We start from the raw sequence: 15,812 nt of genomic DNA, 5'->3' as shown, positions 1-15,812 counted from the left end.
TGGAGTTCATACAAGAAACTTAAAGTGGCTTTATGATTTGTGTATGATTCAAAGTACCTGTTCATGCTATCATTGTAGCATGTACAATGGTGATGAAAATTAATTTCAAAATTGTCTTCCTCATCAATAAGTGGTTCATCTGAAGCGTCATATGAAAAAGTGTTCATTTCCACTAAATCCAGTAATTATTAAATTTTATTTTTGTTTCTAGGCCTGTAGATATTTGCCGTGCTATGTTGCAGCAGTTTTGAAAACCTGCAAAATCTGTAAAGAGATTCTAAACTCTCTAAAGAGTTCTAATAACTGCCTTATATGTTTTATTACAATGTCCATGTGTACACTTTTTTTAATTGAGGTGAAAGTCACATGCCATACAATTAGTCATTAGACATTATACAATTTAGTGACATCCGGTGCCTTCACAAAGTGGCATTTGGTTATAAAACCACCACTTCACTCTACTTTTCAACTGTTTCAATCACTCCAGAAAAACACAGCAAACCCATTAGGCTGTCACCCCCTACTCTCTGCTCTTATAACCTGGAAACCATCAGTCTGCTTTCGTCTCTGTGTATTTTCCTACTCTGGATACTCCATATAAAAGAAATCATACAGTGTGTGACCTTTGGTGTCTGGCTTCTTTCACTTAGCATGTTTTCAAGCATGCATCCTACCTGATTCCTTTTTAGGGCTCATTAATTGTATGTAGATAACACAATTTGTTTATCCATTCATCTGTTGCTGGACATTTGGGTTGTTTTTGTCTTGTGAATTCGGCCACTATGAATACTTGTGGAAAAGTATTCGTTTAACACATGTTTTCAATTCTTTTGGGTACGTACCCATGGGTAGGATTGCTGGTCATATTGTAATCCTACGTTTAATTTTTTGAGGAAACACCAGGCTCTTTCCACAGTAACTGCACCACTTTCTGTTCCCACCAGCAAGGTCTGAGCATTCCGATTTCTCCACACCTCTTGCCAACACTTGTTATTTTCCTCTTTTTTTTTTTTTTTATAGCCATCCTAGTGGCAGTGAAGTGGTCCTCGTTGTGATTTTGATTTGCATTTCCTTAATAGCCAGTGCTGCTGAATGCCTGTTCATGTGCTTGTTGGACATGTGTATATCTTCTTTGGAAAAATGTTTATTTTAGTCTTTGCCTATTTGGGAGATTGTTTGTTCTTTATTGTTGAATTACAGCATTCTTTATATATTCTGGATGCTAAACCTTTATCTCAGATATATGATTTGCAAATATTTTCTCCTATACTATAGAATGTCTTTTCACTTTCTTAATAATATGCTTTGAAGCACAAACGTTTTTAATTTTTATTAATCCAATTTATCTATTTTTCTTTTGTTTCTCATGTGTTTCATGTAAAATCTACAAAGCCATTGCCAAATCAGAGGTCATGAGAAAGTACCCCTCTGTTTTTTCTATTAACTTTATTATTTTAGCTCTTGTACTTAGGTCATTGATTCGTTTTGAGATAATTTTTGTGTGTGGAGTGAAGAAGGTGTCCAACTTTATCCTCCTGCATGTGGTTTTCCACTTGTCACAGCATCCTTTATTTAAGAGATCATTCTTTCCCTGTTGAAAGGTCTTGGCACCACTGCTGAAAATCAATTGGTCATAGATGTTTGGGTTTGTTTCTGGACTCTCAATTCGATTCCATTGGGTTTATTCTTATGCCAGCGCTATATTGTTTTGATTACTACAGCTTTGTAGTAAGTTTTGACAAAAAAAAATGTGTGAAGCCTCCAACTTTGTTTTGCTTTGTTGTAATATTGTTTTGGCTATCAGGAACCCCTTGAAGTTCCATATGAATTTGAGGATTGCCTTTGCCATTTCAGAAAAATTAAAAAGGCCATTGATAAAGATTGCATTGATTCTGTGGGTCTCTTTATGGAGTATTTTCTTTACAAAAGTAAGTCCTCTACTCTATGAATACAGGATGTCCTTCCATTTATTTAGGTCTTCTTTAATTTCTTTCAGAAATGTTTTATAATTTTCAGTGTACAAATCTTTCATTTCCTCCCTACTGGGTATTTTATTCTTTGGATGCTATTATAAATAGAATTGTTGTTTAATTTTCTTTTTGAATTTTTCATTGTTGGTGTATAGAAACACAACTGAATTTTGTGTCTTAATCTTATATCCTGAAACATTGCTGAATTTGTTTGTTAATTCTAGTAAGTTGGGTTTTTTTTTGTTTTTTTTGTTTTGTTTTTTTTTTGTGGATTCTCTGGGATTTTCCGTAGAGAAAGCCGTTCATAAATGCAATTAGTTCACAAATGCAAGTATAGCTTTACTTATACTTTTCTAATTTGGATTGTTTTTATTTCTTTTTCTTTCTCTTGCCTAATTGTTCTGGCTAGGACTTCCAGGACAGTCTGGGCAAATCGAGGCTCTGTAGTGTTGCAGGATGATGCTGTCCTGCTTCACTTAACGTGGCTTCTCTTTTGCATTCCCATTTACCCGCCAGTTCCATTCTAACTTTAAGAAATCTTCTTAATGAAGAATTTTAGTGGATTTTGAACTCGTTTGTGAAAATATACAAAAAATGTCATATATTCAGATGAGTTTGCAGTCACAATTGGTTGACATCAGAAGAGGCTAACATTTGTAAGCCAGATTTCAAAAGCAAAACAAAACAACACAAAACAACAACAGAAAAGATGGGAAAAAGAAAACTTTACATAATTTGACTGAAATATGCTCCTCAAGATTTAAAGAAAAGCCAAGAATGCATTTCTTCCATTCTGATCTATGTGTCCTTATAAAGATACCTTTCAGCTACACTAACTTAAAAAAAAACTGTTAAATATCATGATTCCAAACACCAATTGCAAATAAACAAAGACTTAAAAAATAAGCATAGTCAATCATACTGTTCTCACTAAAAATGGTATTAATAAATAATTTTAGTTAAAATATTTTATTGAGTTAAAAAATAAATCATTTTAAAATAATGTATCTTAACTTTTAAATGTGTATTTACACAGTGAATTAAAATGACTTAAAGGGCCGGGCGCAGTGGCTCACACCTGTAATCCTAGCACTCTGGGAGGCCGAGGCGGGTGGATCGCTGAAGGTCAGGAGTTCAAGATCAGCCTGAGCAAGAGTGAGACCCCGTCTCTACTAAAAAAATGGAAAGAAATGATCTGGATAACTAAAAAAATACATATATATAAAAAAAAATTAGCCGGGCATGGTGGCACATGCCTGTAGTCCCAGCTACTCGGGAGGCTGAGGCAGGAGGATCGCTTGAGCCCAGGAGTCTGAGGTTGCTGTGAGCTAGGCTGATGCTACGGCACTCTAGCCCAGGCAGCAGAGCAAGACTCTGTCTCAAAAAAAAAAAAAATAAAATAAAATAAAATTACTTAAAAATAAATACAATAGTATATTAGGGTAAAGGCTCAAATATTTTTTTCCCTAATAGTGTTGAGTGATCAAAAGGCTTTACAGACTGTTGTCAGAGACATCTACGTATATGATATATGTATAATACTACACTATAAAATTGAAGAAACCAGTTCTCATTTCTGATTCTGTTCTTATCCCCACAGCACATGGCATAATATCTTGCACATGGCAAATGATCAGTAATTACCTGTTGAACAAATGAAAGAATAAATACGCTTGACTGTGTAGCCACTGATCTGCAACTAATGGTCGACTACCCACCTGCCAATTCTTAGTATAGGAATTGATTTCCTGTTGACAAAATGACTTCGTTATAGTCACCAAGATCAGGGAACCTACATCACTCCCTCTCCCAACTTCCTTTCTACGCCAGGCCATCCTGTCAACATGCCTGTAGTATTCCCTCTACCCAGTAGGTATGCACTAAATATATGAGAAATTAATTTAGGTACACGTCCATAATGGGACATATTTAAATATTTCCATCTCAAAGACATTCAAAAATTAAATGATATGACAAGAAAAAGAATAAATGCTTAAAAGAATAAATGCAATGGACATATTTTCTGCCTTTCAGTTAAAAACTTTTCAGTAAAAGTCTTTCATCTTTAACCTTTGAGAATTGGGGTACAATACCCCAAACTGACAGCCCTAGCTATAAACATGCTGAGATGCAAACTAAAAAGTCACACATTTTGGGACACAGGTGTGTGCTGGGGAATAACTCATCTGAAGCATTTTTTAGGCAATTGGCTATCATTGGAGGGAAGGGAAGATTTTTCATTTTCAGTATGAATATGTAAGTAGCTCAGGGTGACATCTTTCCAACTCCTGTGCTCATGCCTCATTCTTAAAAACAAGATGTAACGAAGACTTTTTGCAAAAATTGCGTATTTCCATTTTTGAATTCTTGGTGAAGGGGACTTCTATTTTTGGTGGTGGTGGTATAGGTGACGTGATGTGAACTAACTCTTCCACCCAGGCCAATTTGCAAATTAGAAAACATCCTTAGAAACACAAAGCCACCCCCAAATGATGACAGATATAATAGACATAAATTTAAAAAACTCAATATACTAAAGATGCCAACGTGTCACTACTTACCAAAATCATCTACAAATTTGACACAGTATCAGCAGAAATTCCCATTTTCTTTTTTTTTCAATTGAGAAACTGATTCTCAAATCACTTTCAGGTGATCTGTTCTAACACACTGAGCTGAGCAGGTCCCTGCCCTGTTTAATACCTTTCAGCGCCTCCCCATTTCCCTCAAGATAAAGTACAAACTCCTTACAGTTACTTCCCTGGGTTGGCTTCGGCCTCCTTCAGCCTGGGCTCGCCTTCCTGTCACCCGGAGGCAGCACCTCCAAGCTTTTAAAGATACTGTTTCTTCTTTCTGGAACATCTTCATTGTCCCTAACTCCCTGCCAAAGCCCTCTTACCTGATCTCTTAGAACTCAGCTCAGGTTTCACCTCCACACGGGACAGTTTGGAACCCACCCTCCAGATGTTCATGGCCCCTGCACTTTATTCTGTCACAGCAGGTACTTACGCTCTGTACTGTCGCCATTGGTGACGGTTCCACCTCCTATGCTTGTCAGTGAGCTCCCCGCATTCACCTGACTGGCACAGCACTGTCACACAGCAGACGCTAAATAATTACTGGAAGGGTCAGTGAATGAACAAGTGAATTCATCCAAGCATTAAAAATATATCGATTTGTTTTTATCTCCAAAAACAGGAGTCTATTCCAGAAATAAGGAAATGAAGAGGAATGATTTTCTGCTACTGGGTTGACGGTTCCATCCCCTTTTATATTTTGGTAGGCTAAATGCATACCTAGGTGTCTGTCTTTCATCTATTCGTCCATTCAACACATACTTTTTGTTACTGGCTATGTTCTACATGTTATTAGACTGAACTATATGAAATTGCTGATATTGGACCCTTTTAATAATTTTCATGTGGTTCCATCTCCTTTAACCACGATAGGGGAAAAGTGCCTCTCGTCCTATCCTTGTGTGAAATCAGGGTGTCTACACGGACAATTCTGATGCAATGCAGCAAGTACAGGTGCTCCTAAAATTATTCTTTTTAAGGTTATACCAAATCAGACACTATCAGCTCTTTGAATCACTAAAACATTTGCCTCACATTCATCTGTAATCAATTAGTTCATAAATGTTGGTTATTGAAGAGCCAACTTCATCCAAGGCAAATGGCCGAAAATAATAGTATCTATAAACCCATGGAGAAAACATCTGCCCAGACTTGCCCGCTAAAAAATAGAGTGACGGTGTATTTTAAAACTAAAAGACTCTGAGTATAACATTTTATAGAAGACATAATAAGCACTGACAATATGACAGACATTTTACGTTGATTAAGAGCAGCCCCTGTCCCTGCTTAATGAATCTGCGGCGCGAGTCGTGTAGACACTGCCGAAAGAAGATGAAGCCACAGCGGAGGGAGGACGGGTGCCTGCGGCGAAGCCACCCTACACGGCTTCTATCGCCAACGGGGTTCCAGGAAGCTCAGCGCCGCTTTCTCGAGAAAGGCAGCAGAAATGAACTTAAAAAGGTGTTTTTCTTGTTAAAATTATACCATAATAGCTCTCTGAATTTCCTTCCAGCCTACTACCTCACGGACACAGCTGGAAGCCTTGGAAACAGGTCTGCATGCCCCTTTTCATCCCTTTCATTCTCCGCCAGAGTGCTATGAAAACTGAATTACAGGCTTACAAAGGCAGTTTTTCTTGCAGTCCAAGTAGGAGGCGAGGCAAGCCAGATCACTAGATGCACCTACGGGCCCCGGAGGCGCTGCGGGAACAGAGCTTCCTCGTGTATGGAGCGGGGTTCTCTGGGCACAAGCCTGGGCACAGCCATACACTCAATAAACTGTTTTATAACTGAAACACAATGAGAAAGTCATGAGTTCGCATCACGGTGTTGGAATAAAGGCACACGTTGTAGAGTCAAAGTCCTGGGTTCAAATTCTTGTTCTTCTGCTTAATTATTTTATGGCCTATGCCTCACCACACTTAGGTTCTCTTCTCTGAAAAGTAGGGAGGAATAATACCCACCATAAGTAGTTGTGACTACTAAATAAAATAATTATTTTGGAAACATTGGAACACAAGGCCTATTGTGCAGTAACTCAGCAAACACTCACTGTCAATAAACGTGAGCTGAACTCGGATTCACTGAAACCGAATACATCTTCCACTGGAATAATTATTCTTCTGCTCAGTAGCTTTCTTGCGTTCACTCCTTGAAGCTCAGTGAGTGAGATGTGACAAGAGTGACAATTGCAATTAGCAAACATCATCTGTCTTGGGTGTGAATCCCTGACTGACTGTAAAGTGTCTATTAGCTACGATCTTTTGTTGGCAGAAGGATTGCCTGATGATCTGAAAGTGCTTAGAATTGCTTCTCAATTGCATTCTTATGAGAAGGTTCTTACTATGAAATTCTCCAAGATCAAACATAGTAATTGAAGACGGCGCTACCTAACACCTGGCGCACCGGGAAGACGCACATCCAGCTTTCACTTGCTCTATACTTTTTCTTTATCACATAAAGCCCTGTCCCTGACATACATGAACAAATAACAAAACCACTCTAAGCCCTGGTTTTTTAACCTTAAGATAGGTATGATGACAGAATTATGAAGAATAATTAAAATAACATATACATAAAGTCCTTAGAGTGCGTGGGACACGTTCGATTCTCAGCAAATGGCCGTTATGGTCATCATGGTTTGAAAGTAAGTAAATCTAGACACATATTCTGATTTCATAATCAGGCCTGTGACACTAGGTAAGTAAAATTTTTTCTGAGCCCCCTTTTTCTCATCTGTAAGAATGGGATAGGTGATACTAACCCTTTAGGATTGCTGTAAACATTGGAGAACATGGCGAAAGTCCCTAGCTTTGGGGTTTCCTGGAGTCTTCTTTTTTCTTTTGTAACCCCTTGTCCCCAACCCCCTGTCACAGACTCTGAGTTTATCACCCTCAGGATGTCCTTGAGAGAGTGACTCGGCAAAGGGAGCTCCTTAAGAAGGCCCCAACCAACACCAAGGGAGTTCAGATAAGGACACACCATTTCCCACAGCACTAACGGAGTCCCAGGCTTTTTTCTCCCTTATCTTAAGAGCCACATGCATGTTAAGTGGGGTCAGTTCATGCTGCTGTCTGCCTCTCAGTGATTCTTCAAGCTTCCAAGGTTTGGCTCAGGGTTATAAAATAATATTAAGTTCTGACAGTGCAAGACGCGTGCCCGGAAAAATAACCCAAGCAGGAAGGAGAGGAAAAGCATTAGACGGGTGCAGATGGGTTTTGCAGCTGGGGAGAGGAACATTAGTGTCAGACGCGGGGAAACGTCAACTACAGAGCCGAGTTTCCCTTCACGCAAAGGTCACCATCCCTTCACTGTGAACAAACTCATGTTGCAGGTATGATGTTGCTGATCAGTTTACCGCTCCTCCATCCCGAAAGGTTTTCAGCTTGGCAGCATTTGCCCCTGCATGAATCCAACTCTTCTTGGAAAATGTCATTCCGCTTGAATTTTCATAGCTCTGCCCTCAGGCGGGCACCTGGGATTTCTGGATCAAAGCTGCTGATCCAGTGAAAGTAGGTACCAGTGGGTATTGGAGAAGCAATTCATTACTGCGGGTGCCCCAGTGGGTTAATTTCAAAGAAATGTCAAGCGGTTTCTTTTCTGCCTGTTTTCCTTGGTTTACTTTATTTTTCTGCATAGGCAAGGAAGTCTATCTCTGGCAGTCTCTCTCGGTTAAGCAAGACCAGAGGTGGGGAACCTTTTCATGTTGGAAGCCGCATTAATTTAGCTATAATCAAACAAGGCTGCATTCAAGAAACTTCAATTAGATTTACTTAAAAATGTACATTATTTTGTAAAGATCTAACTACTATGTACTTAATAATTTCAAAAACTGAAAACTATTTGTTAATCTTGAAGTTAACTAACCTTTTAATGACTTTATTGTGTCTGCTTTTAGTTGGAAAGCATTTGAGTATTTGGTTGCAGCATGGAGGTCCGCAGTTTCAGTTGACCCTCTAGATGGCTTTCAGTCATTTGTGACCTTAAGGGGGTCTCAATTTGGGTTAGGTAGGAGAACGTAAATTCGCAGCAATAAGTGGTGGAAAAGCAAGAAAGTGTTTTTTGGGCATGCTGCCAAAGGCATGGGTATTCTACTGCATTTTTCCACATTTCAATCGAACCTTTCCTAGCATCAAACAATGACTTTAAAATGTCATCTACTGAGAACTCAATCAATTCCATCTGTAGCTCTTTAGGTACCTTGGTGATATCAACTAGGTGAGGCTGAAATGCTAATTTGACTATGATGTCATGATTCTCAAAGTCAGTGAACCTTTCATTGTATTCGCCAATTAATAGATCTATAACAGCTGTGTATTCTTCAGATGATTCACGTATATCACCTTGGTCATTAATGATCTTTGCTAACTGGTGAAATGTTCATCTGAAATTTCCTTTTGAAGAAGTGTTTTGAAAAAAAGATGGCTTTTTTCAAAATGCTTGGATTTTTTGCCATGAGACAATGAAAAAAAAAAATGAGAAACCTAACACGCAAGTAATTGAAATCCTAGAGAGATAAAAAAAGGGGCAAAACCAATGTTCAAAGAGACAATGTAAGACAATTTCCCAAACCAATGAAAGACATTTTAAGAAAGAAAGAAAAAAAAAAACAAAGAAAATTCGTTGTAAGCGCATCATAGTTGAACCTCTGAAAAACAGAAAAATTTCTGAAATCTGCCAGAGGGGAAAAAATACACACGTTGCCTTAACAATAGGGCAATGGAGACATAAGACCAGAAGGGTAAGTGGTAATAGCGTGACTGTCCACCTAAAATTCTATAGCAGTGAAAAAGTTCTTCAAAAAACAGGGTGGAAGCTTAATGTATATTATGACAAGTGACCCCTGAAATAGTTCTAGGTAAACAAAGCTGATTTAATTTGTCAGCAGCAGAAACTCACTTAAGGAAACACTAGAGGGAATTATGTTGGAAGAAGAAAAATTATCCCAAAAGAAAATTCAGAAATGTAAAGTGGAATGATGACTAGTGGAAAAGTGCTAATAAGTAGGTAAATACAGGTAATAATGACTGCAAAAAAAAAAGAAAGAAAGAAAGAAAGAAAGAATGTCTGGGGATATATTGAAATCATAAAATTAAAATATATAACAATAAAAATATGGAAGATGAGAAGGGTCAAAACACATCAAAGTGTTCTTAGGTTCTCAGATTGTGATAGACTTAATATATTTAATGTTAATGTGTGAAGAATGAATCACGTACCCATTGGGCAAACATCAAAAGAATGCTAAAAGCATAGATAACTAACGAGCTTGGGGTGGGCATTTACGGGGGATGCTTAATCCATTAGCTGGGAAAAAAGAACACAGAAGAAAACAGAAGAGATATGAAACATAGAAAATAAATACTGAGATGGAGGCTATAAAACTAACTATACCCGTAATTACATTAAATATGCATATAGCAATTAAAAGGCAAATGTCAGATTGTATTTAAAATAAACTGTGCATTGTTTATGAGAAATATATCTACAATAAAAAAACACAGAAATGCAAACAGTAAAAGGATAGGAAGAGCAACACCACACAAGCACTAGCTGAACCCAAGTGGGTATCAAAGTAAACTTTAAGATAGTAAGAATGCCAGAGATATAATGACAGTAGTGTCAACCTACTAGTAATATATAATTTTAAATTGGCCTTAAAAATATAACCATAAAAAATGAAGAAACCTAAAAGGAGAAATAGAAAAATCCACAACCATAAAGGAAGATTTTAACACATCTCTGACAGAAATAATAAGACAAGTAACAATAAATCAGACAAAATGGATATAGTGAATTTCAAAAACAAGTTTTAAAAAATTGACCTAATTGACATATAGAACATTGCACCCCAAGATTCCAAAAATTGCAAACTATTCACATGAGACATTTACAAATATTGCAATATGCCAGGCCACATGCTGGGCCATAAAGCAAGAATAAATCAGTTTCAAAATATGAAAAATCACATAGCGTATGTTCTCTGACCACAGTGAAATTAAGCTGGAAAAATAAAAAAGAGAATGATAAAATCATCCAAATATTTGAAAATTAAGCAAGACACTAGTAAATAATACAGAAGTCAAAATGGAAATCAGAACAGAAATTGGGAACTATTTTTAGCTCCCTGATAATAAATGTACAACATATTAATAATTGTGAGATGCAGGTAAAGGTATTATTAGAAGAAAACTTATAGCTGACCTAAACACAAACAAATTTTTAAAAAGCAGATAAGAAATGTAAGAACAGAAATAAATGAATTAGAAAACAAATAAAAATAGGGAAATCAATAAAACAAAAATTTGGTTCCTGAAAAAGCTAATAAAAATTATAAACCCTAATAAGACTAATGGATAAAGAAAGAAAGGGAGGGGGAGAGGAAGAACACGCTCAAGTTACTAATATCAGAAATGACAATGATATGACAAAGGCAAATTTTTTAAATCTCTCAAATGCTCATCAATATTTAAATGGATAGACTGTGCCATATTCATAGGATAAAATACTATATAGCAATAAAAATGACAACTTCTGCTACATGCTTCAACATAGATAGTGAGCAAAAGAAGCGAGATACAAAGAGCAGATGAAAACGGGAACCGCTAATCTGTGCTAATGGGAGTCAGAGTAGTGGTACCTTGAGAAGGAAGGAAGGAATCGATAAAAGAGACAATACGTTAAGAAAGCTTCTGGGTCTTTGGTAATGTTCCATTTCTTGATCTGGGTGGTAGTTACATGAAAGTTTTTTTTTTTTTTTTTGTTTTCTGAGACAGAGTCTCGCTTTTGTTGCCCGGGCTAGAGTGAGTGCCGTGGCATCAGCCTGGCTCACAGCAACCTCAAACTCCTGGGCTCAAGCCATCCTTCTGCCTCAGCCTCCCAAGTAGCTGGGAATACAGGCATGAGCCACCATGCCCAACTAATTTTTTTTCTATATATTTTTAGTTGTCTGATTAATTTCTTTCTATTTTTAGTAGAGACGGGGTCTCGCTCTTGCTCAGGCTGGTTTCGAACTCCTGAGCTCAAACAATCCGCCTGACTCGGCCTTCCAGAGTGCTAGGATTACAGGCGTGAGCCACCGCGCCCGGTCACATGAAAGTTTTTATGTTTGAAGTGTTAAGTTATAAATTGGGATTTGTGCACTTTATGTATGTTGGGATTTAAATTTTTATTTTAAAAATAATAGATGGCATTTTATCAAAAGGATGCTGTGGTTCAGAGGAAGGAAATTGATAGGAGAGTATGTATTGCTATTTCGAGGATTCTGCAATCATAAGGCAGCTTTGCAGAAGAAAAATATATAGACTGTTAAATGGTTTCAGGATTATGGAACAGCAATTACATCCATGTAAATGCGCAATGGCTTTTGGGTCAAGTAGACTCCAAGATTGAATCTTGCTTTTGCCACCTAGAAGCTTGGCAACTATGGGCAAGTCACTACACCTCTCTGTTTCATTTTCCTTATCAATAAAATGTAAATGATGACGTCTACCTCATAGATTTGTTGGAAGAATAAATAATTATGGTACACGATAGGGGCTTAAATAAGCACCAGTATGTTCTCTCATTATAACAATAGCTCTTCAAAGCAATGTACTGAGCTGCTAACATTGCAGAATATGCATTTCATCAATTCTTCCCTATTGGTCTTTCATTTATGTAAATATCCGTAGAGTTCTCAAAAATCAAAGCAAAGCAAACTAAATGAAACAAAAAAGAAATGGGACGAGTAATATTCTCTTATGGTTTTATAAAGCCCTACATCAGTGAATTTGTTCATGGAACTAGACTGAAAGGAAGAGAGTGTATGTATGGGGAGAGAGGTGAATATTGCATTAAAGTATCTAACTGAATTCAAGGCTATTCACTTAGGAAACCCACTTTGGGGCAGAAATGAAGTGGATATCTTTCACAAGGAAAATAAGAAACTTTTAAAAATTGCTATTTCATTTGTTGGTCCACATATTAGGAAATAATTTCAAGAATGATTGAGCATCTAATTTTGACATGGTAAAAAAGAAAAAGCATGAAAACTTTTGATTTGGGCCAATTGGTATTTCTTGTCATTACTTGTGTTTTCCTAACACCTATGCAGAAGTTTTGTGGTAGCATAATGTGAGTCTCCTAAGGATCTCCTGTCTTCCTTATGAAGACAGAATTATTTTTCCCATGAGGGTTTTAAATAGAAAAGTTGTCAATCCTAAATCTTATTATGTAGGAGACTCTGCTGAAGTTTACTATTGCATTTCTTTCTCCCTTAGAAACTAAATTTGCCTAGGCCATTGAGATAAATAAATTTCTCTCGGTTCCCAAAGACCTATCTCACATGAGAAACTAGGTGAGTCACATTTCCAGTCTTGGTTTTATTATCTTTGTAAAAGAGTTAGACTTCACTGGGTAGTATCTGAAGGCTTGGCTGGACCTGAAATAGTGTGTGCACCTGATCTCCCCGCTATGATCAAGAATCTCTTCCCTACTGACTTAGATTTATGATTAGCCTCTTAGGTTAGTTTGACAAATGTTTTCTAAACACCTATAATGTGAAAAACACTGTAGACATCCACCCTAACCTTGAGTTAACTGTCAAGTGGGGAGAAAGGCAGGTAAACAGATCCTTATAACACAGTGTGCAACGTGTCAGAATGATGGTGTCAGCAGGAACCGTGGTCTATAGACTTCCAAAAATACAGTCCTCCAAAAAGTCAATGTGCACACTGGCAAAAATCAAGGTTATTCTTCATTAAAATTAATTTTTTCAAAACTCTGAAGATTTTTCAAAGGCTTGCAGCAATCTGGGCAGAATATTTCAGAAAAATGGCTACATCTCAGTAAAAAGAGTAAATTTTATGGCATTATAACTGTCCCCTTCTCCAAAGCTTTTTCAAAAGCAACAACTTCACAACTGGATTAGCTATGAAAACCAGCATGCTAGCAATGACTGGAATGAACATAACAGGTTTGGAGCTCCCAGAAAGCCTCATTGCCCAGAGAATTGTCACTGTTTGGCCTGTATGTGTATCCTTGAAAACCTTCATTCTCAGAACTTACCTTCGTTTGACCTGCCTCAAAGATTGCTCTGAGAAAACAGACTTATACACAATCAGTGGCAATAGTTTAACATAACAACTGTAGGAAAACATGATACCTGTTAGAACTAGCAAGAGAAAAACAAAAAAACTTAAAACATTATAGAATGGGATGTCCATAAAATGCTTTGACAAGCTCTGATATATTCCTGAGGATCTAGCAAGCCGCATGCACCTTCAAGGCTCTGTGCTCAGGTGAGACCTGAGAAGGCTCTGATCTCTCAGTCGTGCCTGACCTGGAGCTCCTCTGTGTTTGTTGCATCAGTTACTGAGAAAAGTATCTTGCAATCTCCAACTATGATTGTGCATTTTATTATTTTTCCTTATAGTTCTGTCAATTATCACATTATATATTTTGATGACATGTTATTATGAGCATACAGATTTATAATTATTATAACTTCAAGGTGAATTGAAAATTTTATCGTTAACAAATGTTACCCTTGTTGCTAATAATGCAATAGTGCCAATGCCTTAAAGTCTGTTTTGTCTGATAGTAAAATAGTTAGTCACTATATTTTGGCTAACTTTTACATGGTATATCATTTTTATCCTTTCACATTCAATGTTTCTTAATGCTCGCTGTTATAGCGTTTCTTATAAGCATATTTAAGTGGTTTTTGTTTTTTTTTATCTAGTTTGAAATTCTTTATCGTTATTCCAAGATTAAAATTACTTCTAATGTAATTACTGATATATTTAGGTTGAAACTACTATATTTTCAGGCCATAATGAAGTTACTGAAACCAGAATAGTTCTCCCACCATAAAAGACTATAAAACTTTCTGTATTAACTATTTGGGGACGATAGGCAGCTAAAGGCTAAAATTATCTGAGAAGTGTGATTCAGACAGTGAGCTCCACAATTCCCCACCTCTGTACATGCTGACGATTTCTTGACTGACATTCAGAAAACTGAAATCTGAGCAGAGCACACCAGTCCTTCTGAGCTGGTATGCATAGGTCATACTTTGGACAGCTGAAGCAGCCGGAATCAGCAGTGAAGGGTGTCAGAGAGGAAGGAGCTAAAAGCTCCAGAAGCAAGTGTAAGGACACCCACACATCCACGGCTAAGGGCTGGGCTTACGTGCACAGGGTAAGACCTCGGCTGTTTCACCAGACAGCAGTTGCTACTGGGATGAAAGTAGAAGAGAGATACTAGAGGTTGAAGAGTGCTGAGAAAACCTCATGATGGGTCGAGGGATTGCCTGAGTGGGGAGATGCTTTAATGCACGCTTTACATCTCAGCATGCAGCTGAGACACCAGAAAGGCTAGGCCTTAATAGGAATTACCATGCTCCAGGGGATGACCTACTCTAGTCCCACCTTGATGAGATAGACCCAGAGGAAAAACATAGTTTGGAAGTTGAACTTTATCAGGTATAAGGGCTTGTCATTTTGCTTTTATTGTTCCCGTTAAAATGTCAGCTGCCAGACTTATTGTTGCTCCTTTGAGTGTAATTTCCCCCACCTGGATGCATTTGATATTTTTCTCTTAGAATTTGTTTTTAGCAGTTTGCTGTGATGTGCCCAGGTGGGATTTTTCAGGGGAGATTGTTAATGCTTCTGTGATTTGTAGCTTGATATCTTTCTTAATTTTTGAAAAAACTTCAGTTATTTACTCTTTAAATATTGTCCCTGCCTTTTCCTCTATATCTTCTCCTACTCAAACTCCACATACTTGTGGGTTACAACTTCGTGCTGCATTGACTCTTCCTCTTAGCCTCTCTTTTGCATTTTCCACTCTTTTGTCTCTGTTTTTCATTCTAGATATTGTCTCTTGACCTGTCCTTGAGATCACTAATTCACTCTTCAGCTTTGTCTAATAAGTTCTTGAAAATATCTGTCATGTTGTTAATATCGTTTATTCTATTTTCCAGTATTAGATTTTACATTCCATTCTCTTTTATAGTTTCTACTTCTCTACTGAAATTTTTAACTTTGCCTTTTATCTCTTTGATCATACTAAATGTTGTTATTTTAAAATCCAAGCCTAATGACTTTATTGTCTGTGTCTTTGTTTCTATTGTCTGTTATGTATTCGTGTTGTCTTTTTACCTACTTTGTTATTTCTTATTAAGCACTAAACATTGTATATAAATATTATAGAAATAATTTGAGGCTCAGAATGACCTTACTTTCCTTGAGACAAGATCTAGAGGCACCACATGTACTCACCAG

The sequence above is a fragment of the Propithecus coquereli genome, unplaced genomic scaffold, assembly GCF_000956105.1.
Source record: "Propithecus coquereli isolate 6110/MARCELLA unplaced genomic scaffold, Pcoq_1.0 Scaffold298, whole genome shotgun sequence".
Classification (NCBI taxonomy): domain Eukaryota; kingdom Metazoa; phylum Chordata; class Mammalia; order Primates; family Indriidae; genus Propithecus; species Propithecus coquereli.
The sequence above is the reverse complement of the archived record's forward strand: the minus strand, read 5'-3'. Positions refer to the sequence as shown.